The 14,723-nt window shown below is 40.3% G+C and overlaps 1 protein-coding gene across 1 annotated transcript in view; it reads right to left on the bottom strand.

Annotated features, from left to right (window-relative positions):
- The window catches only part of adgrv1 (adhesion G protein-coupled receptor V1), a 566,067-nt gene extending 554,885 nt beyond the window's left edge, over positions 1–11,182 (bottom strand). Inside the window, exon 1 of the mRNA XM_060841343.1 lies at positions 11,109–11,182. The gene's annotated coding sequence lies outside the window, so the exon portion shown is untranslated. The remainder of the gene's footprint in view (positions 1–11,108) is intronic.
- Between the last annotated feature and the right edge of the window lie 3,541 nt (positions 11,183–14,723).

Below are 14,723 nucleotides of genomic sequence, written 5' to 3'. Positions count from 1 at the left end.
GATGGGCTTTGAGAATGGGTGAGAACATGATGGATGGAATATAATGTGGAAAAAATAAGGTACTCATCTAGTTATGAGGAATAGATATGCAGAGTATTTCTTAAATGACAAGAGCTTAGAAAATGTAGATATACAGGAATTTAGGTATCCTGGTAACTAAGTCACTTAAGGCTTACATGCAGGTGCAGCAAATTGTTTGGGAGGCTAACGAAATGTCTGTGTTTATCGCAAGATGATTGGAGTACACCTTCAATTCTACAGAAACTCAGTAAGATTGGAGTATAGTGTATACTTTAAGTCTGCTTCCCTCAGGAAGGATATTCCTGCTAAAGACAGAAGGTATCAAAGATTCACCATTTTGTTCCCAGGATAGCGGAGCAGTCCTACAGGCAAACTAGGGTATTCTCCTGTAATGCTTCGAAGGACGAAAGGCGATCCTCAGTGAAATTTACAAAATACTTAAAGAAGTAACAAAGTAAATACAGATGTTTCTCCTGGTTTGGGAGTCAAGAACCAGGGGTTGGGGGCACACTTAAACAATAAGGGGTTTTAATTTAGGATCAAGACAGGAGAAATTATTTTACACAGAGTGAGAATCTGTGGAATTTACTATCAAAGAGATTTGTGAAAGCTTAGTGTTTGAATACGTTTAAATTAGAGTTTGATGGATATCTGATTAGCAATGGCTTGAAATGTATGGGAATAATCTGAGTCAAAATTGTCTGAGTTAAAGGCATCAGCCATAGTCATTTCAAATGGTGGAACAGAATCAATGGGCTGAAAGGCCTTCTCCTCTTCTCACGTAATTTGAGGTGTATTTGATGACTGTTTGCCTTTTAATTCATGTTCACCTCATATCTTAACATGGAGAATTAACACAGGATAGGTGCAGTTGGCTGTTTAACCTGCCAGCTTTGCATTGTAAAATACATTTTGCTGATTTTACACCATGGAATCTCATGGGATTTTTACTTTCAGTAAGTAGGCGGGATGTCAAATTTGGTGCAGCTTAAACAAAAAGGTAAAATAAAACCATGAGCTGTGGATGTCGAAGATCTTTAACATGCAAAAACAGAAATTGCTGGAGAAACTCAGCAGATCTGGAAGCAACTGTGAAGAGAAAACAGAGGCAATGTTTCAAGTCCAGTGACTCTTCTTCAGAAGTTCTGCAGGAGTTCTGCTGAAGGATCACTGGATTCCTAACATCAACTTTGTTTTCCTCTCCACAGTTGGTGAGTTTCTCCAGCAATTTCTGTATTTTTTGGGGGCATTAAACAAAGAAGAAACACTGATTCCAAACCAGATCATAATGATATTTGGGCCCTGGCCCCATATTACCAGACACTAATATTATAATATGAAGTTCATGAATGTCTTTTAGGGCAGGTAATCAGCCATCCATATGTGTAACGGACATATGACCCCAGACCCAGAGTATATGGTTGACTCTAATTTGGCCTCTGAAACAGTATATCACTCAGTTCAAGGGCAATTACTGATGGGCAACAAATGCTAACCTTCCCAGTGAAGCCTTTATTCAAGAGAAGAATAAAGAAAAGAGTGTAGAGCAGACTGTTATCTAGGTATGGACAATGATGTATCTAAGTTGCATTTTCCACTGTAGTTCACAATGAAATCTATCATGGGAGTGTGTTAGCATTTCTCTTAGCTACTCATTGCACCAATTGAGTTGTTCATGTATTGATCCTCACCCTCACCCATCTGTGGCTTCAGGTAGTTGTTCATCTATGGTAATGGCCACATACACCAAATCGCTTCAAGTGGCCAGCCGATCCAGGTTGGTTGCGTCCTATCCTCAGCAGCTCAGGGACTGGTTTAACCTGGTACGACAGATTTGTCTCATCTACCTAGTCCCAGAATCAATGTGAAGTCCAACTGTCTTGATAGCTGGTCAGCAAGGTGTTTTGAAATGTGTAAATCTCAGTAAGATCAAGGTGCCCTGGTCATCCACTGCATCTGGCTCTATCTTCTGCCATCTAGATTATATTAGGCTTGCCACTGGAGGAAGATTGATTCAGGTGAGAAAGTGAGACTCAGTCTAACACTCCTTCACAATGGAGTAAATTGCAAGTAAATGGTACATTTTGATGACAGAAACAGAAAAAAACACATCATATGAATTTTCATAAGCTGCTCTTGGAATTAATTTCAAATTCTTACACTTCGTCAGCTTCTGGGTGCTTGAAGATCAGATACAGGCATCCTTATATTTGCACAAAGATTAATTCTCAGGCAGATAATTGGATGTGTCAAGAAAATACCCGACAGCTGATCTTTGTCTAGTTACACATCAGAAGAGACAATGTTACCACATCCAAGCAATCATGCATTCCTGTACAAATGATTGTGCATGTGTTTAAAAGCATACAAGATCAGATCCACTGAATGGTGCTGGCATGTAATGATGGTGAAGCGTATACTACATAAGTTTATGTATAATTTCAACAAGTGAAACTCTGCACTAGTCAGCACATTTATGCATTCCAATTACAAAATAATTGAAAACTAGCAGATTAGGTATTACATGCCACAAAGAAATGCAAATACAAACAGAAGTAATATGACAATCATTCAGCTGCTCAGAATTCACGACAGACAGTGTGCCTTATATCTGCATCATTACTGACAATGTAGTAACATAACAAAATAAAATAACAGGTAACATTTGAGGAATCACACAGCAAATTCTAATAGTATTCAACTCATGCAAGCATGACTACTTTGCATATACAAATAGTATTTTTATGAACGGAACAGTTTTAGGACTTAATGGAAGATGTTTTGGGTTTGTATTTGGACTCTTGCTTCTTTTTTACAGTCATGGCTGGATAGCTCAATTTAAGTTTCAGCTTCCTACTCTGCTATACTTCAGCATTCTCTTCTACTTCTTCCACAGTCTTCTCAACAGGACATTGGAATGAACTATAATAAATTTCAGAATCATTCTGGTATTGCTGAAGAATCTTATTTAATGCAATGGTACAAGATCTATTCCCAAGTTGCTCTGCATGCAAGACCTCATCGTACAACTTATATCATGAATACCTCTTTACTATTCTTGCGTCCTCAACAAATTGCACAACTTAGAATTGTGAATAAAAAACCTAATGACATCAAAATAGTTGGCAATCAGTCAATTCTTTCGCAAATCAGCTGTTCATTTCCTCATGTAATACATGAGGACAACTAAAATTATGAGAGTAAGTTTCACATAACCTAAATATTTCTCAAAAGCCACAGGAATGTTTTAGTGTTAATTGGTCACTCACTGCATGAGTTGGCATTCCTTTCTCCTTCCCATGCTTAACCAGATTCTGAAACTGATACAGCGACACATGATGCTTAGAAGTCATGTGATGAAAGGTTAGCCCCATTGCCAAAACAGAAAGGTCATTTTAAAGTCCTTGTGTTCCTCCTTTGGAAGCAGAGACGTTGTTTCATAATAGGATCATCAATTAATAATCGCCTGGTATTTCTAGTCCAACCAGCAACAAATGAGCTGCTATTGCACACCTTCCTACGCAAGTCCCATGAATATTACATAGTTACGAGCTGCATAGTCATTTGCGTTAACCTTTTCAAAAGCCTATATTTAGGACTGGACAAGTAGCACTTCAGACAGCAATAAGAACATGCTATCATTTACAACACTATCTTTGTTCTGTACAAATATTGCCATTTCACAGTTACCTTGTGGATAGATCAAATACATAAGCAAATAAAATCCAATTAATTACCTTGACATATTGAATAATTGTGGAAATGTAATACCTCTTAAATTTACATTTAGAGTTTTGCACTGTAACCTCATTCAATGTTGAAAATATTTTGGTTATTTGAATTATATTTCAAAGTGAGTATACCAATCAACTAGCTACTACAATCATCTAAAATAGGAATAATTTCAATGTTTATATTAAAACAATATCAGAAATATTTGTCTTAGGATCTGAACCAGCAAATGACCTGATTATGCATCATTCCAGTATCGCCTTTTTGATGTATTATTTCAATTAATTCAAACATTTATTTAATTATTTATGAAATAATTGACAATGCAAGAAATGAATTAAAATAAATTAGCCCAACGGGCAATAATATTTATTTGGCATTCTACATCATAGAACATTACAGAGCAGTACAGGCCCTTCGGTGCTCAATGTTGCGCCAACCTGTGGAACCAACCTGAAGCCTATCTAAGCTACACTATTCCACTTTCATTCATGTGTATATCCAATGACCATTCAAAAGCCCTTAAACATGGTGAGTATACAAATGTTGCAGGCAGTGCATTTCACACTCCGCTACTCTCTGAGTAAAGAAACTACCTCTGACATCTGTCTATATCGATCACATCTCAATTTAAAACTATGTCCCCTCGTGCTAGCCATCACCCAGAGGAAAACGGCTCTCACTGCCCACCCTAAAACTCTGATTATCTTGTATCTCTCAATTATGTCACCTCTCAACCTTCTTCTCACTAACAAAGACAGCCTCAAGTCCCTCAGTCTTTCCTCATAAGACCTTCCCTCCATATGAGACAACATCCTAGTAAATCTCCTTTGCACCCTTTCCAAAGCTTCTACTTCCTTCCTATAATGCCATGACCAGAACTGTGAGCAATACACCAAATGCAGCCACATCAGAGTTTTGTACAGCTACAGCATGATCTCATAGCTCTGAAACTCAATCCCTCTACTGATAAAAGCTAATATACTGTATGCTTTCTTAACAACCCTATCAACCTGAGTGGCAAATTTCAGGGATCTATGTACATGGTCACTGACATCTCTCTGCTCATCTACCGGACCAAGAATCTTACCACTCGCCCAATACCCTTTATTCCTGTTGCCCCTTCCAAAGTAATTCACCTCACACTTTTCCACATTGAGCTGCATTTACCACCTCTCAACCCACCTCTGCAGCTTATCTTTGTCCCTCTGTAACCTGCAACATCCTTCAGCACTATCCACAACTCCATCGACCTTAGCGTCATCCGCAAATTTACTAACCATCCTTCTACACCCAGATCTAGGTCATTTATAAAAATGACAAACAGCAGTGGACCCAAAACAGATCCTTGCAGTACACCACTAGTAACTGAACTCCATCATGAAAATTTCCCATCAACCACCACTCTGTCTTCTTTCAGGCAGCCAATTTTTGATCCAAACTGCTAAATCACCCTCAATCCCATGCCTCTGTATTTTGTGCAATAGCCTACTATTGAGAACCTTATCAAATGCCTTACTGAAATCCATATACACCACATCAACCACTTTATCCTCATCCCCCTGTTTGGTCACCATCTCAAAGAACTCAATAACATCATATAACTTTAATAAGTACATCTTATATTTTAGGTTTATATCTATATATTTAGCTGTATTTTCTATTTAGGTTAAAGGGAAAAATAGCAGACTGGAAGCAGAATAAGACCGATCCAAAATTGAAAGGCCAACCCAGTAAACTTACTTCAGGGTATGAATATTATGTATGCCTAACAGCAAAAACAGCACACCACAGACATTACTGGAGGTCTTGTAGCAGAGTGGGAGCTCCAAAAGTTCAAATCCCTGTGTTTAATAGTCAATAAAAGTACATTCATAACTTACTAGGTTGAGTATCTACCTGCAAACATTCCTTCCAATAAACAGTTACGCCTCACCGGGATTGCATACTGGAACACAAGCCTTGCTATTCCCAGAACTATCAAAAAAGTTTGGGATATTAAAATTAGCATTCCCCTATTTGATGTCTTTCAGATCCAGGCAGACATAAAAAAAAAGACCATGTTTCTGTACGTAACAAGAATCACTTTGCAATTAAATAATCAGCATACAGCTCTTTCAGTTGAAACTCTTACTCCCTCATAAAAATTCCTCTACACACACTCATGTACACACACACGTACAGAGGAAAAGACTGAGAAGGCAGTTTAGTGGCATCTATCCACAAAGTTTGTGGAGATCATTCTTGTTCTGAATAAAACATTGCTTCTTAATCCTCTTTCTCCAGATATTTTCACTAGTTTACAGGAGGCACATGGTGACTTGTTCACATTTATAAAATCCTCGACTTATCAATTAAATGTCACAGCTTACAGCCAATGCAGACTCTAGGCTGCATGACTGTGCAACCACTCTGAGGGTCCCCACACACCAATCAGTGTATCCTCTCACTATTCCCAACACTGACCCCTTGGTAGTGATTGCAAAAGACATCAAAATTAGAAGGAGTATAGCTTATGGCAACTAGAAAAGAGAAACAAACTGGACACTTTCATGTTTATGATGCTTGTTGCTGTACAGAAAAGACAGAAAAGACTTCTCCCTTTTAGAGATGTGTTTACTTCTGCCAGAACAAGTAATATTCATGCCACACAAATGCCAGGCAGTGGCCATATTCATAAGTGAAAATCCAACCACTGCCTATTGACATTACCATTACTGAATTTCACAATATTAACATCAGGGAATTACCACTGACCAGAAACTGAACTGGATAAGCATCATAAATATAGTGGCAACAAGATCAGGTCAGAGGCTAGAAGTATTGTGGGTTGTAACTCGTCTCCTGACTCCCCAAAGCCTGTTCACCATCTACAGTACAAGGTGCAAATCAGGAGTGTGATGAGTACTCCCCACTTGCCTGGATGGGTGCAGCTCCAACAACACTCAAGAAGCTTTACGCCATCCTAGACAAAACAGCTCATTTTACTGACACCATATCTACAAACATCACTCCCTCCACCACCAAACTCAGTAGCAGCAGTGTGAGCCACTGCAGAAATTCACATAAGCTCCTCAGACAGCACCTTCCAAACCTACATTCAAGGGCATGGGCAGTAGTTGCATGGAACACCACCATCTGCTTGTTCCCCTCTAGTCACTCACCATCCTGACTTGGAAATACATCACCGCTTCTTCAATGTCTTTGCATCAAAATCCTGGCATTCCCTCCTGAATGCCATTGTGTATCTACCTACAGCACATGGACTGCAGTGGTTCAAGAAGGCAGATCTCCACCACCTTTGCAAAGGCAAAAAGGAAGAAAAATAAGTGCTGGCCCAGCCACCAAGGCTGATGAGTGAATCAAAAATAACAATCACAACCCCAGCAGTTGAGCTAGCTGGATACCATTCACACAGTTGCTGCAGGCAGAAAGCCTTTAGTTGCTGAGAACTGGTCAGTAATCCCAAAACCAATCAGCTACTTGTTGTCAGTGAAAGCTCCATTTGTACACAGCTCTTGTACCCAGTTCATCTACATACTTGGTTCCCTCTACTGCTTGAAAAAAAGTCTTCAGAATAGCAGGGGTAAGCATTAAGGGCAGGAGAGGCTGCTCTTGCAGTGAAAGGAAAGTTGGAGATTCTACCATCACAATCCTTAGCTCCATCATGTATGCAAAAGTACATGTTGTTATAGCAACTCAGACTCTCTGAGTAAACTTCAATGCACATCGACACAGTTAGACAGCTAAACAAAGCTCTGCAGTCCTGTGATAGTCAGATGGTGGACAATTAAGAAACTAACAACAAAATGCTCCACGAGCAGTGCTTCACACAAATGAATGGCAGAGTCTGGCATGTGTAAACAAAAGAGGATGAAACATTTGTCACCATCTTCATCCATTAGTCTTCAGCAAATTGTTCTTCTCATCCTCCTTGCAAACTCACCATGATCATAGAACAAATCAATCTTCAATTTAATTCACTTCATGTGAAATGAAGAAGAGCTAAATACACAGGGCACATCAACGACCATAACTCTCAGCAATATGCCAAAGACCTCTGCTGTGGTACTAACCACATTGTTCCACAATAACCACAGCATTAACATATTGTCTGATATTGAAAATTGATCAAGGATGTCTGACCCAGAGAATGAACAAATTTTACGCAGACAGCTTCTGTCCTAACAGCTCAATCATCACTAAAGGGATCAAGGGACACCTACTTCACCAATGATCTGCTCATCTTTGGTTTCCATCTATTATTGCAACCTCATTTTAAATATGCAATGAACTGAATTCCATGGCTGCAGTGGGAATGATTGTTGAAATCAAAGTAGCATTTAACCAAGCTTGGCACTGAGAAGTCCTAACAAAACTGATGTCAATGGAGATCTGGAGGAAAATTCCCCAGCAGTTGGAGTCACGCTTCACACAAATGAACGTGCTTGTGGTCATTTCAGTATTTCAAAAGTTTATCAAGTTTATCATCTGCTTCTGAAATCAAAAACATTGATTGAATTATTTATTGATTGCTGCAATTCCTCAGATAGTGAAGCCATTCATGTCCAATTCAGCAAGGCTCAGATGACATTCAGAGATAAGTAGAAAGTGTCATGAAATGATCATCTTTAGCAGAATTGGATCTATCCAACTTTCCTAGACATTCACTGCCAATATCATTGCTGTTCTCCACCATCAACAGCCTGAGGATGCCAATTCTCAAAGCTGTATAAATTACTCTGCTTGACAAGCCATTTAAAAGGCTAAATAAATTGTATTAAACGGTTCATATCCTTGCATTTCAAAATTGTTTCTTCATATATAAAGGCACAAATTAGAAGTGATGAAATAATTACCACTTGTCTCAATGTGTGCAACATAAATAGCTGTTACAGCCATTAGACATCAGCTCTTTTCTCTCCTTACAGATGCTGCCAGACCTACTGAGATTTTCCAGCATTTTCTCTTTTGGTTTCAGATTTGGTTGCAGCACTGCACCAATAGGTCAAAAACTTTTTAGCACAACCTTCCAAAACCACAAGTTCTACCATTAAGAAAGGCAAGTACAGCAGACACAGGGTAACACCATTGCTTCAAGTTCTCCTCCAAGTCACACACCATCCTAGCTCAGTCATGTATTGTCAATCTTTCACTGTTTCTGGGTTAAAATTCTCAAGCTCCTAACCTAACAACATTCATGGGCATGAATTGCAGCAGTTCAGGAAGAAATTCCACTATTTTCTCAAGCGTAAATAGAGGTGACCAATAAATAATAGTGATACCCAAATCCCAGGAATTAAACAGTGACAAACTCATTTATTTAGCAAATGCAAGTCCCCAGATTCAAGTGTAGTCTCCTTATTTTGTGAGTTTAAGTCATTCACTTAATCTGTAGAGGAAACATACATCAGTAACAAACAGCATGTTTGTGTCTCTCATTGTTTGTAGATAAGGGAATTGAACGGAGGCACCACTGGTGGAGGTTGGTGATGAAAATTAATGATGATGCTAACAACACCAATAATGGGAAAGAGATGGATGCATGCTCACGTTGTTAAAAAAAAGTATAACAGTCATCATTTCCGGGTCCTAAGATACTACCTTGTTATCTGATCAAGGTATCAGGATGGCATCAGCTACTGGAAGAGTCAAGCTCAAGTTTTCATCAGCATCAGCTTAGCCCTGTTATGTCCATATAGTTTGGTATTACAGTGGTCCTATGGTCCTGTAACTTTCAGCATTATTTGTAATCTGTAAATAATACTGTTAGACTGGAAGGGATTGTATGACTCTATGACTGCAGGAGGATTTAACTGGCCCCATCTACTGCTCAAATTCTGTTTACTATCCCAAGACTTCTTCCAAAAACCTTAACTTTGCAAACTGATAGTGTAAACATTTGATCTGATCAGAGTATGGACTTACATATGCAACAAAAGTTCAGAATCAAAAATACAATTACTTTGTTCCACATTTCAAGGCTTAAATCATTCAATGCCAAGCTAAGTTATAGAGAACACCAATATCCTAATCCCCCTAACTTTGTTTTTCCAACAAATAGAATCAAATGACTTCACTTTGTAATTATAAATTTGAACACTGATTTATGTCCACTGACTTTCATGGTAAATTCTCTCTCAGAACTCAATAACTAAGGTTCTGCAATGATGTTTTGCTAGTTACCTTGAATTGTCCTAGTCCAACTGTATGCTTTCCAGAACAAGTATAGTAATTGTTAATGTTATTTTAATGTCCCATTTGGTAAACCTCAGGTTAGTTGTAATTTTCTATGTCAAGGTAGTCTTAAGCGCTGTTCAATTCCGTGCACTGACCGACTAGCATATCGCACCAAATAAAGTTAACTTTCAGTATAAAAACTTACTTAAACTTCCTTTTTAAGATTTATCCAAATGCATTTCTATTTTAGTATATATCGCAGCGATTGCAAAAGTGCTGCACACGGCGCGATTAAAATGATAGTTACTTGTTTTGCAAGAAAATTCCACACTATTTTTATACAAAAAAGGGTCTGCAAAAATATTCAGGTAGCAGCAGGACAATGGAATTTAGAGTATTATTTTACAGCATTCCTTAGTTACATTTATAAAAGTATAACTTCACACTATAGTTACTTCACACTATAGAAGTGACAGCTTCGAAGATATATTCGCTTTGAATACCCGGTTTCACGCCGAGGAGCTGACTATAAATTAGTTCGATACTTTAACCAATAAGTAACGCTATCCTCAGAACGACTGCTCCCAGCAATTTCACGCGAACATCGGCTGTCGCTTTGCCGTTACAGCGGAACATTCTGAAGGCATCAGAGTTTATTTGAACGACTGAAAGTCAAAGAACGAATCTGGTATTCTCTACGAAACGCTCCTCAGAAAGGTCCTGAATTTAGAGGGACCTGCAGTGTTGTTTGCACTGGGGTTAGGTTTGAAACATCGATGCGGAAAGGTGCTGGTCCCCACTGCCTGGAGACAGGATCACTCAAAACCGCCCACCCCCATCCCAGACACATACACACATACACACACAGTGCAGCCACTCACACTCGATATGCAACAAAATGAAGAGCCTAAACAAAATTATTCTTGTCTGTGCTGCAAGGAGCTCCATTCCTGCTCCACCTTCAGCAGGTGTAGGAATTCTCATTCCATTTTCTTCCCAGATCCTACAACCGACATAAATGCACTCGATGTATTTTGTGATTTTTTTTCTCTCTCTCGCCTGCTTCCATCAATCCCGTTATTTCTGACACAGATTTATTCCGCGAGGTTCCCGCACTCGCAATAAACAAGCCTCGATGGAAAGGGCGATCAACGCCCGATCTGGATTGAACTCACTTGCGGTGGTGTTTTTGGTTTTGTGTTGCAGCGGGGTTCCGCGATCCCCTGAGGATCGGTGGAGAGCCCTGCAGGCAGCGGCTGATCTACCTCCCGGCTCCTGGCAGTGACAACACAGACAGCACTGCCGCTGGGGGCTCCCAGACAGGGCAGACAAGCGCATGCGCCCGCCCGCTGGATGATGCTCTCCCTCCTACCCGTCTGCTTTGCCCAGCACTTTGTCTCATTACCGTGAAAGCAAAATCTCCCTGGTGGAACTGAGCGAACAAATTACTGCACTTTCAAAAGCCGCCTTTCAAGTTTGGGTTTATACCACTCACACTATTTTTTGCGCTTCGTTAAAAACCTTGTGCATCAGGAAACTCCTGCCCATATTCGTATCGTGGTTTGTAAATGGCCACGTGAAGTTTTATTTTTATATATTTGGAGGCAGGCTTTGGCTAATGAGTAATGCTGAGCCTCAACCCTCCTCCCTGTCGCTAATTTCATAGTGCTCTTAGCAAAAAAGCATCCAAGATAATTCATAAAGAAAATTTTGTTTTTGAATATGCAGCAAATCAAAGATGAGAGAGTTCATTTGGTTTTTAATCCTCATGAAACTGGAGGATTTTGAAGTAATGTCCCTTTTGGAAAAAAAAAGCCCTCAATGAGGAGTGCAAAATTTCTTTATTTGTTCATAAAATGTGGGTGGGTCTGGGTGGAATGCTCTTCAGAGGGTCGGTATGGACTCAATGGGCCAAATGGCCTACTTCCACGCTGGAGGGAGTCCACTATTTTACAATTGCTGACAAGGCTTTGGAAAATGTTAATGAGCTGCTTTCTTGAACAATGCATTCCAAGTAATGTAGATACACTCAGTGCTACTGGAAGGAAGTTTTAGGATTTTGACCCATAGCCTATGAAAGAATGGCAATATGGTTTCAGGTCATGATCGTGCATAGGTTGGAGAGAAACTTACAGGGGCTAGTGATATTCCCATCTATCTGCTGCTCTTGGTGGAGGTCATGAATTTGGCACATGCTGTTTAAGGAGGTGGTGGGTTTTTGCAATGCATCTTAAAGACATTCCATTAGTGAATGAATGTTTAATGTGGTGGATAGGGTGCCATGATAGGGTGCCCACCACAGGATTCCAGCTTCTGATCTGATCTTGTACCCACAGCGAAGGCAGTTGGTTCAGATCAGTTGTTGTGGTTCTGTTCGCTGAGCTGGGAGTTTTTGTTGCAAATGTTTCGTCCCCTTTCTAGGTGACATCTTCAGTGCTTGGGAGCCTCCTGTGCTGATTCCTCCGGCATTTATAGTGGTTTGAATCTGCTGCTTCCGGTTGTCAGTTGCTGTCCGCTGCAGTAGCCGGTATGTAGGGTCTAGGTCGATGTGTCTGTTGATAGAATTTGTGGATGAGTGCCATGCCTCTAGGAATTCCCTGGCTGTTCTCTGTTTGGCCTGCCCTATAATAGTGGTGTTGTCCCACATCAACCTAGACCCTATATACCGGCCACTGAAGCAGACAGCAACTGACAACCAGAAGCGGCAGATTCAAACCACTGTAAATGCCGGAGGAATCAGCACAGAAGCGCTTCACAGGAGGCTCCCAAGCACTGAAGATGTCACCTAGAAAGGGGACGAAACGTTTGCAACAAAAACTCCCAGCTCGGCGAACAGGCCCACAACAACGAGCACCCGAGCTACAAATCTTCTCACAAACTTTGTTCAGATCAGTTTCTGGTAATAGTAACCTCTAGGATATTGATAATGGAGGATTTAGCAATGGTAAAGACTTTGAATGTAAAGAGAAGATAGTTAGATACTTTCTAGTAGGAAATTATTATTGCCAGGCATTTTTGTGACATGCACTTTACTTGCCACATATTAGTCCAAGCTTGAAAATTGATCAGGTCTTGCTAAACGTGGACTCGGGAGGCAATGGTCAAGTCTATGACTCCATGACTCTATGGTTGTACGACAAGACTATTCATCCAGAAACTTAGATATTGTTTTGGGGACCCGACTTCCAATTCCGGCCTGGCGAACAGTAGAGTTTGAATTCATTTAAGCATCTGGAATTAAGGGTCTAATTATGACCATGAAGCCATTGTCGATTATCGGAAAAAAAACATCTGAATCCACTAATGTCTTTTAGGGAAGGAAATTTATCAATCTTACCTGTTCTGGCCTATACATGCCTCTAGACCCACAGCAATGTGGTTGATTCTTAACTGTTCTCTGGGCAATGAGGGATGGGCAATAATTGCTGACCTAGCCAACGATGCTCATATCTCCTGAGTGAGTAAAAAAAACATATAAGCATGGACTGCTGCTGTATCTGATGAATTAGGAATGGTCGTAGGTCAGCATTTATGACCAAAAGGGCAAAAGCAAGTTACTCTGGATGCTGGAATCTGAAACCAAAAGAGAAAATGCTGGAAAATCTCAGCAGGTTTGGCAGCATCTGTAAGGAGAGAAAAGAGTTGACGCTTCAAGTCTAAGTGACCCTTTGACAAAGGGTCGTTAGACTTGAAACATCAGCTCATTTCTCTGTTTACAGATGCTGCCAAACCTGCTGAGATTTTCCAGCATTTTCTCTTTTGGTTACCAAAAGGGCAGTTAAGAATCAAGCACATACCTGTACTCTGGAATCACATTTAGGTTAGACCAGGTTAGTTTTTATGACAATTGGTGCTGCTTACCTGCTCATCATTAGGCAAGCTTTCTTTTAAAATAAAGAATGAGAATCTTTTTGCGGTTGCACACAAGTTGTGCATTGACTGGTCAGAAGCCTTTGTGGCTGATGAAGATCCCAAGGTGATCGGGTACATTCATCACCAGATGTGAGAGATGAGTAATTCCCTGGAAGCCAATGAAAAGCTCAAAAATCAAGCTCCCACTATTTCTCACCGGTTTCACCATCGACAGTGTACAAAACTCTGTGGGTACCATCCATATTCTGGATCAGTGGTGCTGGAAGAGCACAGCAGTTCAGGCAGCATCCAAAGTGCAGCGAAATTGACGTTTCGGGCAAAAGCCCTTCATCAGGAATTTTTGCCCGAAACGTCGGTTTCGCTGCACTTTGGATGCTGCCTGAACTGCTGTGCTCTTCCAGCACTACTGATCCAGAATCTGGTTTCCAGCATCTGCAGTCATTGTTTTTTCCTTGTTGATTTTAACTCTGGGTACCATCCATAGTCCAGCAGGTTGTGAAATTCTGTAAATATGTCCTGCAGATCCTTAGAAGGAGTCAAAGATCAAGAAGTTGAGGGTGATGATCACTTTGACAGTCATTAGCTAAGGATGGTCACCATGTCCACATGGCAGAAGCTTTCCTTCGGGAAGTCACAAAGGTCTGTAATTACCTGAGGTGATACTTTCAGCCCCGTGGTACTGATTTTCAAGCACGTTCAGGACACTGATTCTTTTTGTCTGTACACCCTGTGGGTTATTGCCTCCTGCAAGCTGTGCTCATCCCTTTCTGCAAGCCACGGTCAGTGACAAGAAGACTGCAGTCATTGCCTGTGTTTTACTGCTGATGCTTTGACATCATTGAGATTCAAGGTAAAGCTGGACAGTTGGCATCCACACTGAACCAATGCTTAATGAATGGAGAGTGTAGGCATTTTTC

The sequence above is a fragment of the Hemiscyllium ocellatum genome, chromosome 2 (genome assembly GCF_020745735.1).
Source record: "Hemiscyllium ocellatum isolate sHemOce1 chromosome 2, sHemOce1.pat.X.cur, whole genome shotgun sequence".
Lineage (NCBI taxonomy): Eukaryota > Metazoa > Chordata > Chondrichthyes > Orectolobiformes > Hemiscylliidae > Hemiscyllium > Hemiscyllium ocellatum.
Note: the sequence above shows the minus strand (reverse complement) of the source record. Positions and strands in the feature narration are given on the sequence as shown.